The following is a 13,595-nucleotide window of genomic DNA, read 5'->3' as shown; positions in this document are numbered from 1 at the left end:
CATCTTATAGCCACATAATAAATGGGTAGATGGATTGATTTGTGTAAACATCCAGTTGCAAATACTACATGAATCTCAGGTGTAGGGAGAAATGCACTATTATAATAACACTGTACTAAATTGTAAGCAGCTTTTCCTTTTGTACTTCAAAATATGAAAACAACATGTCATTAAGAATGAACTCTTAACTAGAAGAAATAAGATCAAATCGATAAACACGGTACGCTTTCTCAACCGAAGCTTAAGTCTACCAATCTTGATGTGGACTTGGAAAAAATTTAGTTTAGCTTCTGCTTATTTGTGACCTTTTTTCATTTTAAACAAGAGAATACAAAATAATTATTTCAATATAACTTGAGCCAAGGCGTGTGTTTTGCATGATCCTATAATTTGAAAATACACGAGTATGCAAATACATGTATTTTATCAGAATGTTGTCAGAGTGTTTATGTTTACAATTGAACATGTCTAATAATATAATGAAGAAAGAGATGATGATGATGATGGGAGTTTTTAACGACCTCGACTGGCTATACTGCGAAGAAAGAGTATGAATTAACTATCCCTTAATAGGTGGTAAATGTGTCACTTGTATGTAAATGAAGGGATTTTCCTGACTGTGAAATGGTTCATCTTTTAACACTACAGGGTACTTTAAAAGGAAACCCGTATGTGTTAATTACCAAAATTGATCAAATACAATGTAACGCTAATTGTGTATAATAAAATCCAGACGTTGTAAACAGATTATACAATGTACCAATTACGCAAGCCAAGAGTTGCCAAATAAAGACATCATTAAACATGCAGTTTGTATTCGTGAAAACGTGTTAATACTTTGAAAAACGCAGATAATTTAAAAGTTTAAATGCTAGAAAATTAAAAGAGAAATAAGGACAGTTACTGTAACATTGTATCTAAAAATATGTTGAAATTATATACATTAAAACTGTTTTTAAACAATATCTTTTGTAAATAAAATAAAAACATTCTCGTTTCCCCGCTTCTCATACACGTAGCAGATATAATTTTCATCAGGTATCATTTGTTTTTATCAAATTTAAAAAACCCAAAAGTTAAAATTATAAACGTAAAAAGAGTAAAACTATCTTTATTTATTTATCAAAAATAACCTTATATTGTGACATTATGGAAGCTTCATTGTTTCTGTAACTCACATTGTTTAACAAAAGGTTGAATAGCTGATTACCTTTCCATTTAAAAATAAAAAATCGGGATTGCTACAAATGCTGTCGTTCGAGTTTGGTTATGAATTAAACTGATGTTGTAGAAAATGTCTAACTGTCTTGTAGTCTACATTTAAAATAATTAAGTTATATGTACGAGAAAATAGAGCTTACCTTTTCTATGTTTGAACTGCTTGAATTTCAATTACCAAATTTACATTTGCAGATGTTTATATATACCATTTGGTCAAGTGATTATGTGTAATATTTACTGTAATAAGATACTTCATAATGAAATAACGTTAAGTTCATGCTATAAATACATGTAATTAGTAGATAATACCTAATTTCATGACTGTCATTTTCGTTTCTTCACATAAATGACAATAATTATAAATGTTTGTCTCCTTACATGTTACTTAGTGAAATTTAACAATTAAGAAAATTAAAAATGTTCTACATGACAGCCTGTTGACAAGTAATTTTTATATTATTTTGGGTTAAGTTGATTCTCATTCGCATGATTTTGACATTTCAACAACACATGCTGTAAGGCTTAATATTTGATACTGATTCTTACTTTAGATATTACCCCTACTTTCTACACTACAGGTATACACAACATATGATTTCTGGTTTAATATTTGATACAGATTACTGCTTTAGATATTACACATATAAGCAACACTACATGAATACAGATGAATACTTTAAATATTACCCCTACTAGTAACACTACAAGACACAGATTAATACTTTAGATATCACCCCAACCAGCAACACTACATGTATACAGATTTTACTTTAATAGCTATAAATCCCACTGTCTACACTACAGGTATACACAACATATGATTTATGGCTTAATATTTGATACAGATTCCTACTTTAAATATAACCCCTTCTAGCAACACAACAGGAAAACAAATAGATACTTTATATATTACCCCTACTAGCCACACAACAGGAATACAGATTAAAATACTTTAGATATAACCTTGATGAAACAGATTCTTAATTAAATATAACCCCTACATGTACTTTCTACACTAAAGGAATACCCAACATATGATTTCTGGTTTTATATTTGATATGGATGCCTACTTTAGATATTACCTTTATAAGCAACCCTACATGAATACATTTTTATACTTTATATATTATCCTACTATAAACTACAGGAATACATTCTTCTTAGATATAACCATTACATTATAATTTCTGTGCTCGGAAAAATAGAGATTTAAAGAAAAAAAACCTTCTTCATCTTGACAACGACTACTATGCACAATTAAGGGGTATCATTTGGTTTAATTTCATGGATCACATGTGTTCTGTCAAAATTCTTGAAGGCCATTTGCAGTAATAGGTATTTCAAGTGTTGGTGTATATTCATTATTCATTTATAGTAGTAGGTGTAATACCATCAAATCATATACGTCACATCCGGTTAAATACGAAAAACAGGTAGAAAAAATAATAATTTGAATTCAACAGTTGTAGGTAATTAATTTTATATTTTATTGCAGTAAAACATTTCTACACCATAAACACGTATCTTGTGTATTTCTATGCACCATTTTTTTTTGGGGGGGGAGGAGGGGGATTCTAAAAGAAGATTTTAGAAACTTGAGGTTACATATGATTACTAAAGCTTGTACACAGTTAAAAGAAAAAGAGGTGAAAATTTGATTGGTTAACTTCCAGTGATGAATATTTTCTTATATGCAATGACATTTGATGTGAAATTTTGTCAATAGTACTGGGCAGGATAAAACTATACTCATGCCAAGAATTTTTTATTTGAAACACAAATAAAATCTGCTCACTTTTTCCAAAAGTGCAAGTTTCACAAAGACTAATAGGGGAAAATCGATGGTTGTATTACACCTACTAGTAATATGGGAAGCTGCACATGTGAGTGGTCTCATTTGTTAAAATTTCTTGCTTTTTAAGTGAAATATTACAAAAAAAATGAAATAACCGGAGTGCTTTATGTCTTCAAAACACATTTTATGAGAACATTCACTGAAAATAGAAATATATCATGAATATATATCAGTAGACAGAATAAGTCATACTCAGTGTTTTTGGAGCTTTTTCTCCTTATTTCTTATATTCTGCTATAAAGCAGACTTTTCCTTTTTATTGCTTAAATACATATAAATATATAGTTATAAGTAAATGAAATTAGTTTTTAAGCAGCGTCAACAAATTTTTCACTTAAAAAAGATTTTAGTTTCCCTCTCTGCGTACATTTAATTTGTACACAAGGACTCTTTGAAACATCCTTCGACAGTTAAGTTTTATATGGTTAGTTTATTAAGCTTGAATACTTCAATTACTCATTTATTATAACATTTCTATCACAAATGTGTGAAAATTACCAAAATGTTTTATTTATCAGCTCAAAGAATTGACATTTTGAGGAAATGAGAGGTATAAATTGACCAAAAGAGACATTATAAGAAAGACAAAGAGGTCAATAAGTGGTATCTATTATCTTAAAGTCAACTTTTATATCATATTCAACTGTTTGTAGGTAGATGATATAATTAATTGAACATTTATTGGTCTACATTATTTCCTATCATGATGCGGCGCGTAAATTGGATTTTTCGTTTTCTCAATTGTTGACAAAATTTGACAGGAATGCTTGAAATAACTAATATTACATATGTCTACCTATAATGAGACAATATCATACAATTTGAATAATTTAATGATGCAATGCATTAGGTGTAGCTTTATGTGTTACAGTTATTCGATTCCCCCCCCCCCATGTTTTCAGTAATGAATGTCCTGAAATTGCACAAATTGACCATATAGTTACAACCATACAACGGGTTTGTAATAATACGAGCAACTCGACAGGTGACACATGTGGAGCACCTAAGATAACCCTCAGCTACGCCTTGTATTTTTCTATGTTGTGTCTTGTATAGTACTATTTTTCTGTTTTCTTTTTTTTTTAGCCATGACGTTGTCAGTTTATTTTCGATCTATGAGTTTGACTGTCCCACCATACAGTTACTGCGATCATGCAGTGTCATTTGTTATTCATGGCGTGCTAAATTATAATCCTGGTACCTTTGATAATTATCTACCTGTATTTTATAATTATTGGCACGTCCAAGACACCTATGATCGCATGTGATATCATTATGTTTTCCGTTATTTCGAGAGTTGATTGCTCATAGCATTGTTTTCATGGTTGAATTTAACTTAAGTTTAATTGACTTGAAACTTTTCAAGCTTGGCATAGATATCCGTCTATTGATAAATTTCTAAATGTCTGTTTGTTTATGCTGACTCATTTCCACCAACGCTAAGTTTCCTTTATTCATTTTTATAACATCATGACATATAAATAAAGGCAACAGAAGTATACCAGGGTTCAAAACTCATAAATCGATAGAAGAAAAAAAATCCGGGTCACAAACCAAAACCGAGGGAAACGCATTAAATATAAGAGGAGAATGACGACACAACATTAAAATGTAACACACACAGAAACGAACTGAGCATTAGACAAAATCCGATGAGAATAACAAATATAACATCAAAACTAAATACATGAATTTGGGATAGAAAAGTACCGTGACACGTCTTATAATAATATGAATTCACACTCAAATATAAGGGGAAACAAACGACACAAAAGAAACACAACGCTAAAATGTAACACACACAGAAACGAACTATTTACCTGTATTATTAAAACCGTTTTTTTCAAAAGTGATTATTTTCAAAGGGTTAAATATTTCGCAGTGGTGTCTTGCCAGGGCTTTGTTTGGACTTGTTTGTTTACTTTTGGCCTTGAATGTTTGTCCCTAATATTTTATTAACTGTGCATTTGCATTCAGATATCGCAGATCAAATTTCTTCGTCCATAGTGTGTTAATTTACATTTTTTTGTTGAGTTAAGCCTTCCAATTGATATTTTATCGTGTGTTTTTCTATGTTGTAATGTTTTGCTATTGTTTTAGAAAAAGGGAGAAGTTTGGTACCATTAAAACGTTTAATCCCGCTGCAAATGTGTGCACCTTTCCGAAGTCAGGAATCTGATGTACATTAGTGTTTGTTTGTTTATGTAATTTATACGCGTTTCTCGTTTCTCATTTTTTTTTATATAGATCAGACCGTTGGTTTTCGTGGTTGAATGGGTTTACACTAGTAATTGTGGGGCCCTTTATAGCTTGTTGTTCGGTGTGAGCCAAGGCTCCGTGTTGAAGGCCGTACATTGACCTATAATGGTTTACTTTTATAAATTGTTATTTGGATGGAGAGTTGTCTCATTGGCACGCACACCACATCTTCCTACATCTATATAATATAACAATGATCATATTTCTGACTTGGTACAGGACATTTTTTTAAAGAACCTGGTTTTGTGGCATGCCAAACCTCCCTCTTTAATGGCCATGTTTAATATAACATTAAAATGACAACACAACATTACAGGACTACAATACAAATAAATATGAGAACATATTTGACAAAGAAACACACAAATAATAGCTAACAAAATGTATCAGGTCTAAAATATCAATACGTCAGAAGTGCGTTTTGTCCACACAAGACTTACTAGTGACGCTCAGATATAAAAGTTTAAAAGCCAAAACATGTACATATTTTTGAAATAGAACGATATCTTTCATAGAAAGGGCTCATACGTATAAATTTGATTTATTTAGTTGTAAAAGGACAGTTGGAACCTAAGTGTATCAAGTGTGTCAATACGTCGGTACCGACATGCAAATACGGACACTAGCTATAGTATTTTTTCCATCTGATGAGTAAGTCTTTTTCAAATGCTTTTTATAGTTCGTTCTTATGTTGTACTGTTATAACACTGTCCTAGGTTTGGGGAAGGGTTTGGATCCTGCTAATATGTTTAACCCCGGCACATTATGTATGTTGTGCCTGTCCTAAGTTAGGAGCTTGTTATTCAGTAGTTGTCGTTTGTTTATGTGTTAGATATTTGTTTTTCGTTCATTTATTGTACATAAGTAATGCCGTTAGTTTTTTCGTTTGAATTGCTTTGCATTTCGGAGCCTTGTATAGCTGACTATGCGGTATGGGCTTTGCTCATCGTTGAAGGCCGTACGGTGACCTCTAGTTGTTAATTTCTGTGTCATTTTAGTCGCCTGCGGAGAGTTGTTTCATTGTCAATCATACCACATCTTCTTTTTTTTACAGTTATTTGTAAATAAAGAAATATTTACGTAAAGCATAATTCGTATTCCTTTCTCCCGTTTTTGGCTCTATTTTTAGTCCTTTATAGTTATGTCAGCTCATCAACATTTACCAATATTTTGGTACAGCACTTAACAAGACACTAATTACCTTTTCCTTAATTCTCGCAAGGTTTCTTTAAAGCAACTAACTAAAGTCTCTTTTTTGCGAAAAAGGCAATTGTCGTCTTTGAAGAAATTATTTGTTTTTTGCAATCTATAATGACGTTTGTTTTTTCATGTCGTTTCCCTTTCCCTTTTCCCTTATATTTTTGTGTGTGTTACAGATGAATGTTGCAAAAAGCACTTCGTTTTGTTGAGTATTTTGCACGGCAGATACAAATTACTAAATTGCAACAAATGTCACACATAAATAATTTAATTTTGGATGTAACGCGTCTTCTGATTAGCTGACGTAATTTTGTTAGGAGCCCATATACATAATTTAGTCATGTGACCGTGACGTCATCAACGTTTTTTCATGGTTTTCTACGGTTTAAAATGGAATTTAGAATTAAATTATAAGAAATGACTGTAATATTTTTTCTGTCTATTCGAAATAACATATTGCGCGTTATTCAGTGTGCACCAAATTATTTATGTTATTTCTTCATAGACAGAAAAAAATATTACAGTCATTCCTTAAGTAAATTTCATGGTTGTCGGCTTTGTTAAACATATTTTGATGCGTATCTGATATGTCGATTCCTCCAAGAAATGCGATCGTGAACAATTGTGCCACTCAAAAATTAGAAGGAATTTTGTTATCGGACTTTAAATGACATTTTTTAAGGCAATCGGAAGTACGTTGACAGTACCAACATTCACGTATGTTGTCACTGTTGATTGGTTTAAGAAAATGAAATCAAAAACGCACAACAAGATATTTATCATCTACATCATACTTTTTGCAATTCGTAGACATTTGTTTGCAATTTGGTAATACAAGTTGCACGGAAAAATGAAATACTTTTTTCGAATTGTTAGTTCTAGATCCCTGAGAGCATTTAGTTTGCCTCTATCATCTCCAAGATGATATAAACACAAAAACGATAACATATTCAAATACACCACAGCAGGAATTCTGAAGATGTCTTTTCTAACATCTTGTGGAATTATAGGGAATAATTCTACTGGAAATAAGTGATATGGTTTTTTAAACAACACCATATCAACGATTAAATGTTTGCATGCTAATATAATTCCTACTGCTTTCTTGACTCTTTGGAAATAGGTCTGTTCGCACAATCTATTGTCTAAACGTAACATAATTTTATCAGGAGTACATTTTGACAAACAGTAGTTCACAATATATATACATTCATGGAATCTATCATGTTTATAAAAAAAAGATGCCAGCAATGACCACGCGGTATTGACGTCAGAATATATCCCTGTATTGAGGCAATTGAAATGTACCTGGTATTGTTTGTACACAGATTTGTTTCTTCTTTTAAAGTTGTTTGCATATGCATGATATGGTGATTGAATCCATTGGTTGGAAATCAGTGCCAACATGTATGCACTAATTTCATTATGGTTATTGTCAATTAAACACGTGATGGTTTGTTTCATGTTTATAAAACACGTAAATGTAACCACACTACTGGTGTATGGTAAGCATGATAGTGAAGACGCTGTCAAATAAGGGAAATATGACATTCTTTGTTCTTCTCTAAACCTTTGAAATGTGTTCGTACAGTTAACGTTGTCCCAGAATGAATTGTATAGATCATGCAATGTATTTAGTAAACCATTATGTTGGTTATCAGTAAATCTGCCTTCGAAAAGATTGTTCTCTGGAATAAAATAATGAAGACAAGTTTTATATTCCACGCAGTAAATCAGTCGTCTAAAACAGATCATAATACAGGAAATTATTTTTCCAGGATGCCATTCTGAAGGACTTGATTCTTCACATAACCAAAACATTATAGTTTTAAGAAAGTATGAACAAATAAGATCCCCGTGTTTGCTCTTGATTATGTCTTTTAAAATTATTTTCAGCAATGCGTAACATAATAACTGTGTATGAGAAAAGGAAAATATAAGTTGCTTCTCTGCCATTGAAAATGATATTCGCCATTCCAAATCTTCATTAGCTGATCCTCTGCAGCCAATAGGCACAAATAAAACGCCTTCCTTTACTACAGACATAACTAATCTATGATCTGGCCATGGCGATCTGGATCTGAAAATCCATCGATGAGCAGGCTTTATCCATTCTCTACACTGCAAACACGATACACTATCCAACATATCATTTGGTGACGATGCGCATGGTCCATGGATTATCATGTCATCTGACAAATTGTACTCCCGAAATGATTTACTTGAAATGTACGCTTCGCCTTCTACAACCTCCACAATCTGGTTTATATACGGTACACATATTAATCGTTGATTAAACAGCCTGAGCTTCGTAAATCCTGGTTTTGTATCATGGGTGTTCATGATTATACTTCTCTTATTTGTGTATAATGACACTTTACTCAAATCCTCATAAACACAGAACCATTTATCAACCACCATTTGATCATAATCACTACCATTGAGGTCTAAACCTTCTGCTTTACTTCCACTACTTATAACTGTTAAAAGTGGAACTCGATAAACACCATCTAATGCACAAAATATGTTTCTCCTTGTTTTCACAACTTCCTCTGATCCAATGATATCACATAAATTATGATAAATTTCCAGAGACCGTTCTTTGACAGTTTTACTCATACTATGTATCTGTAAGAGATATGAAAACAAAATATTTCTTTCTACTTATTTGTTTACACAATATCATTTCATAGATTATTTACGAACATCCTCCCCGGTTCGATAGGAAGAAGGTGTCATGCTGTGTTGTCCTTTGGTATCAATGCTTATCTATCTAACATATGAAGACCTTTATATTTGACAATTAATGTTGTTCTCATTCATGGATTGGCAAGCATTTATCCTGTTCGAATTGTTTTACACTGGTTATTGTTGGGGACATTTATGGCTTGCTGTGCGATGTGAACCTAGGCTTCGTGTTGAAGGCTGCGCTATAAAGGTTTACCTTTACAAATTGTGACGTGAATGGCGAGTCGTCTCATAGGCACCCATTTCACATCTTCTTATCTTTTTTTATATATAGTTATCGTTAGAGACACATAATTAAGCAATAATAAACTCATCATAGATACCAGGATTACATTTTGCATTTACGCCAGACGCTCGTTTCGTCTACAAAAGACTCATCAGTGACGCTCGAATCCAAAAATTTTAGAAGACCAAATAAAGTACGAGGTTGAAAAGCATTGATTAAAAAATCCCTAAACGGTTTGCCAAATACAGCTAAGATTATTTATTCCTTAGGTAAAAAAGCGTTAGTATTTCAAAATTCAAAAGTTTGTAATTTATAAAATTATAAACATATCTTAATTTCAATGATAATTCATGTCAGCACATACAAAACTCGGACTACTAGAAGAACATAAGCATGATGTTTGATGTTGTTTTCCTTAATTCGAAATTAATTATCAAAAGAGGGACGAAAGATACCAAAGGGACAGTCAAACTCATAAATCTAAAACAAACTGACAACGCCATGGCTAAAAATAAAAAAGACAAACAGAAAAACAATAGTACACACGACACAACATAGAAAACTAAAGAATAAACAACACGAACCCCACCAAAAACTAGGGGTGATCTCAGGTGCTCCGGAAGGGTAAGCAGATCCTGCTCCACATGTGGCACCCGTCGTGTTGCTTAAGTGATTACAAATCCGGTAAATAGTCTAATTCGGTAGGTTATATTCATGAAAGGGAAGGGGATTGTAGTTACGACGTAAGGAACATATCCGATATCATTTGTGAAACGGTTATTCCATAACGGTCAACCAACTCGTGATGGCGTCCGTAAAATTTACGAAGGGATGATTTCAACTTCACCATTTGGAACTCTTGGTTTAATAGCTTCCTTGTGAGCAGCAAACCTCTATCAAGAAAATCATGATAGGAAATGCAAGCACGGGAATATCGTATCAATTGGGAGATATATACCCCGTATGCAGGTGCTGCTGGAATGTTGCTACTTAGAAATGGAAAGTTCACAATTGGAAACCTGCAATCATCTCTTTTGTCGTAAATAAAATTGAGAATGGAAATGGGGAATGTGTCAAAGAGATAACAACCCGACCAAATAAAAAACAACAGCAGAAGGTCACCAACAGGTCTTAAAATGTAGCGAGAAATTCCCGCACCCGGAGGCGTCCTTCAGCTGGCCCCTAAACAAATATATACTAGTCCAGTGATAATGAACGCCATACTAATTTCCAAATTGTACACAAAAAACTAAAATTAAAATAATACAAGACTAACAAAGGCCAGAGGCTCCTGACTTGGGACAGGCGCAAAAATGCGGCGGGGTTAAACATTAAACAAGTTTTGTTTTCAACCGACCCTCATTGTCAATTTCTAGATGTAAGTCAAGATATGAAGCCGACTTAACTGTATCTGTAGTATCCTTTATCTCTAGTTCGATTGGATAGATGCGTTCCACATAGTCACCAAATTTTGAAACGAGTAATATACATCTTGATGATTTACCTATAGGAGACTGGATGCTTTATGTGAACGGGGATTTATTCGTAGCATGGTTTAAAGATTTGTTTATATCACATTGTGGGAGGCAAAGACCAGTCATTTTTTCAAAAATGTTTATCATATTCTTTTAAATTCGTATATATGTTTAATTTTTATAAAGTATATTTTTTAAAAGTCAGAAAAAAATCCATTGTTTAAACATTTTTTATATAGATTGGGTCGTTGGTTTTCCCGTTTGAACATGTTGAATTGTTTAACACGTGTAATTTTTGGGGCCCTTAAAAGCTTGCTGTTGGGTGTAAGCATAGGCTCCGTGTTGAATACCGTACCTAGACCTATAATGGTTTACTTTTATAAATTATGACTTAGATAGAGAGTTGTCTTTTTGGCACTCATACCACATCCTTCTATATTTATACACTAGGTTGTTGATTTCTGAATTGCCTTATATTTTGCCATGTCGTAGACTTTTACCGCTAGCTATACGGTATTGCATTTTGTCTTTGTTGAAAGCCGTTGTTGACTAACGCTGTAAAACATCCAATGAAAGTTGGTCTCTGGAGATAATGTCTCGTTGACTCATCACATTAACATTTCTCAATTGATATATATTGAGATAATATGATTATATGTTAGAAAAATTATTATGTTTAAAATAACCTATACATTTTTATCCAAACCTACCTAATTAACAAAAAAGTTTGAGAAAAGATTAAATGTTTCACAATAAGGAGGAAAACAATTACTGGTCTGTATGTAGGAAAGTATAATAAAAAAATTGTCATAAATGAACATATGCCTCTTGATTTAGATTTAATTTTATTATGAAAGCTTAAATGTATTTAAAAGTCAAGGATGTCTATAAAATTAAGGGGTTACATGATAAGAAGAGTCACACCATACCGTCAAGATATCTTTTACTTCAACCAGCATGACACTATCTTATAATCATCGTTACGTTGTAGTTGTAGTATAACTCGTATAGAAGTTGGTAACAAGTATGTGCAAAATTACAAATATTCATATATACGTGCTTACCTCTGTAGTTTTGCTATTAAGCTCGCCTCGTTATTAATATACCTGCGTGATTAAGACGTCATAATTTCCTTTAACATATGTAAATTCTGTTCTTTATTTATTGTCGAGTAGATTAAGTATTTGCAAGTGCACTTCCTTAACAATATAGTACTTTCCATTAAATCGGGTTACCTATTGAACTACATGATTTCATATTTGATATAAATAGATATCACTAAATATCACTTCCTTATATTTTTTACTTGTACTTTTAATGTTTTTATGAAAATAAACACATTTTAATTTTTAAAATAAGAAAATAAAAGATGTTTCTTAATCGAATAAACATAAAAAACAACAACAATAAACTGTTTTAGCTCATAAGTAACAAATACAAGAAATGAAATTGAAAAGTATTATACGCTATTGGTTAAAAGGGGCACTATCAAATTCATGTTAACCGATTTGATTTATAAATTACAAAATATCAAACGTCGAAAATAAACAATTGACTGGGAATGAGGTCGAGAAAATATAACTTCTTTTAGTATGTATTTTCGTCAAGACGCCATCTAATTAACCATCGAGGTTGCAAGTGAATAATTCATCATGAATGTTTTTGGGTTATTTTGACAAAATTGAACCATACTTGACAGGAATGTTTGAAATAATCAGTATTACAAAGGGAAATATATCACATTCAGTTTAATCAACATAAAAGTCTTCTTTTAGTGTAATACAACTAAATCATAGTACGTCACATCCAGTTGCAAACAAAAATAGATAGAAAACAAAATATTCTCTTGACAGTTCATTGCAGTAAAACATCTTGTGCATTTCAAAACACCGTGTTTTTTTTTTATTTGGGGTTTCTATAGAATATTTTGGAAACCTAAGGTTACATGGTTCCTAAATAAAATTAAGAATTGAAATGGGGAATGTATTTAAGAGACAACAACCAGACCAAAGAGCAAAAAACAGTCGAAAACCACCAATGGATTTTCAATACAGCGGGAAAATCCTGCAACCGAAAGTGTGCTACAGCTGGCCTCTAAACAAAAATGTGTACCAGAATAGTGATGATGGACGCAATACTTAACTCCAAAATATATAAGAAACTAAAATTAAAATTGTTACTGACAAAAATCTGACTTGGGACAGGCGCAAAAATGCGGCGGTGTTAAACATATTTTTGAAATTTCAACCTTTCCCTTATAGCTCTACCCAATGTAGAAAAAACAAACACACAGCAATACGCACAGTAAAACTCAGTTTAAAAGAAGTTCGCGTCCGATATTAGAATAAGTAACAAAAGAAACTAAACAGAATGACAATGATACATAATTTTACAAACGATTACTAGTAGCAGTTACAGACTTGCAAGCAACAGACCTTAATTGAAAGAGGGACGTAAGAAACCAGAGGGAAAGTCAAACTCGTGGATTGAATATAAACTGACACCACCATAGCAAACAAAGAAAAAGATAAATAGACAAATAATTGTACAGAAGACACAACATAGAAAACTAAAGACAAAAAGGTCAGGAAAGGTAAGCAGATCTTGCTCA

General features: G+C 32.3%; 2 protein-coding genes and 1 long non-coding RNA gene across 5 annotated transcripts in view; all 3 read right to left on the bottom strand.

Annotated features, from left to right (window-relative positions):
• The window catches only part of LOC143075710 (sialate:O-sulfotransferase 1-like), a 156,217-nt gene that overhangs the window by 14,154 nt on the left and 128,468 nt on the right, over positions 1-13,595 (bottom strand). The window lies entirely within an intron of this gene.
• Positions 1-13,595, bottom strand: part of LOC143075711 (uncharacterized) — a 135,737-nt gene that overhangs the window by 49,563 nt on the left and 72,579 nt on the right. The gene's annotated exons all lie outside the window — the stretch shown is intronic.
• On the bottom strand, positions 7,299-12,185 carry LOC143074463 (uncharacterized). Its single transcript, XR_012977872.1, has 2 exons — positions 12,049-12,185; positions 7,299-9,163 (listed from the first exon to the last, which is right to left on the bottom strand). It is a non-coding gene; the product is annotated as an uncharacterized LOC143074463 (long non-coding RNA).

This window comes from Mytilus galloprovincialis, chromosome 5 (genome assembly GCF_965363235.1).
Source record: "Mytilus galloprovincialis chromosome 5, xbMytGall1.hap1.1, whole genome shotgun sequence".
NCBI classification, from domain to species: Eukaryota; Metazoa; Mollusca; class Bivalvia; order Mytilida; family Mytilidae; genus Mytilus; species Mytilus galloprovincialis.
Note: the sequence above shows the minus strand (reverse complement) of the source record. Positions and strands in the feature narration are given on the sequence as shown.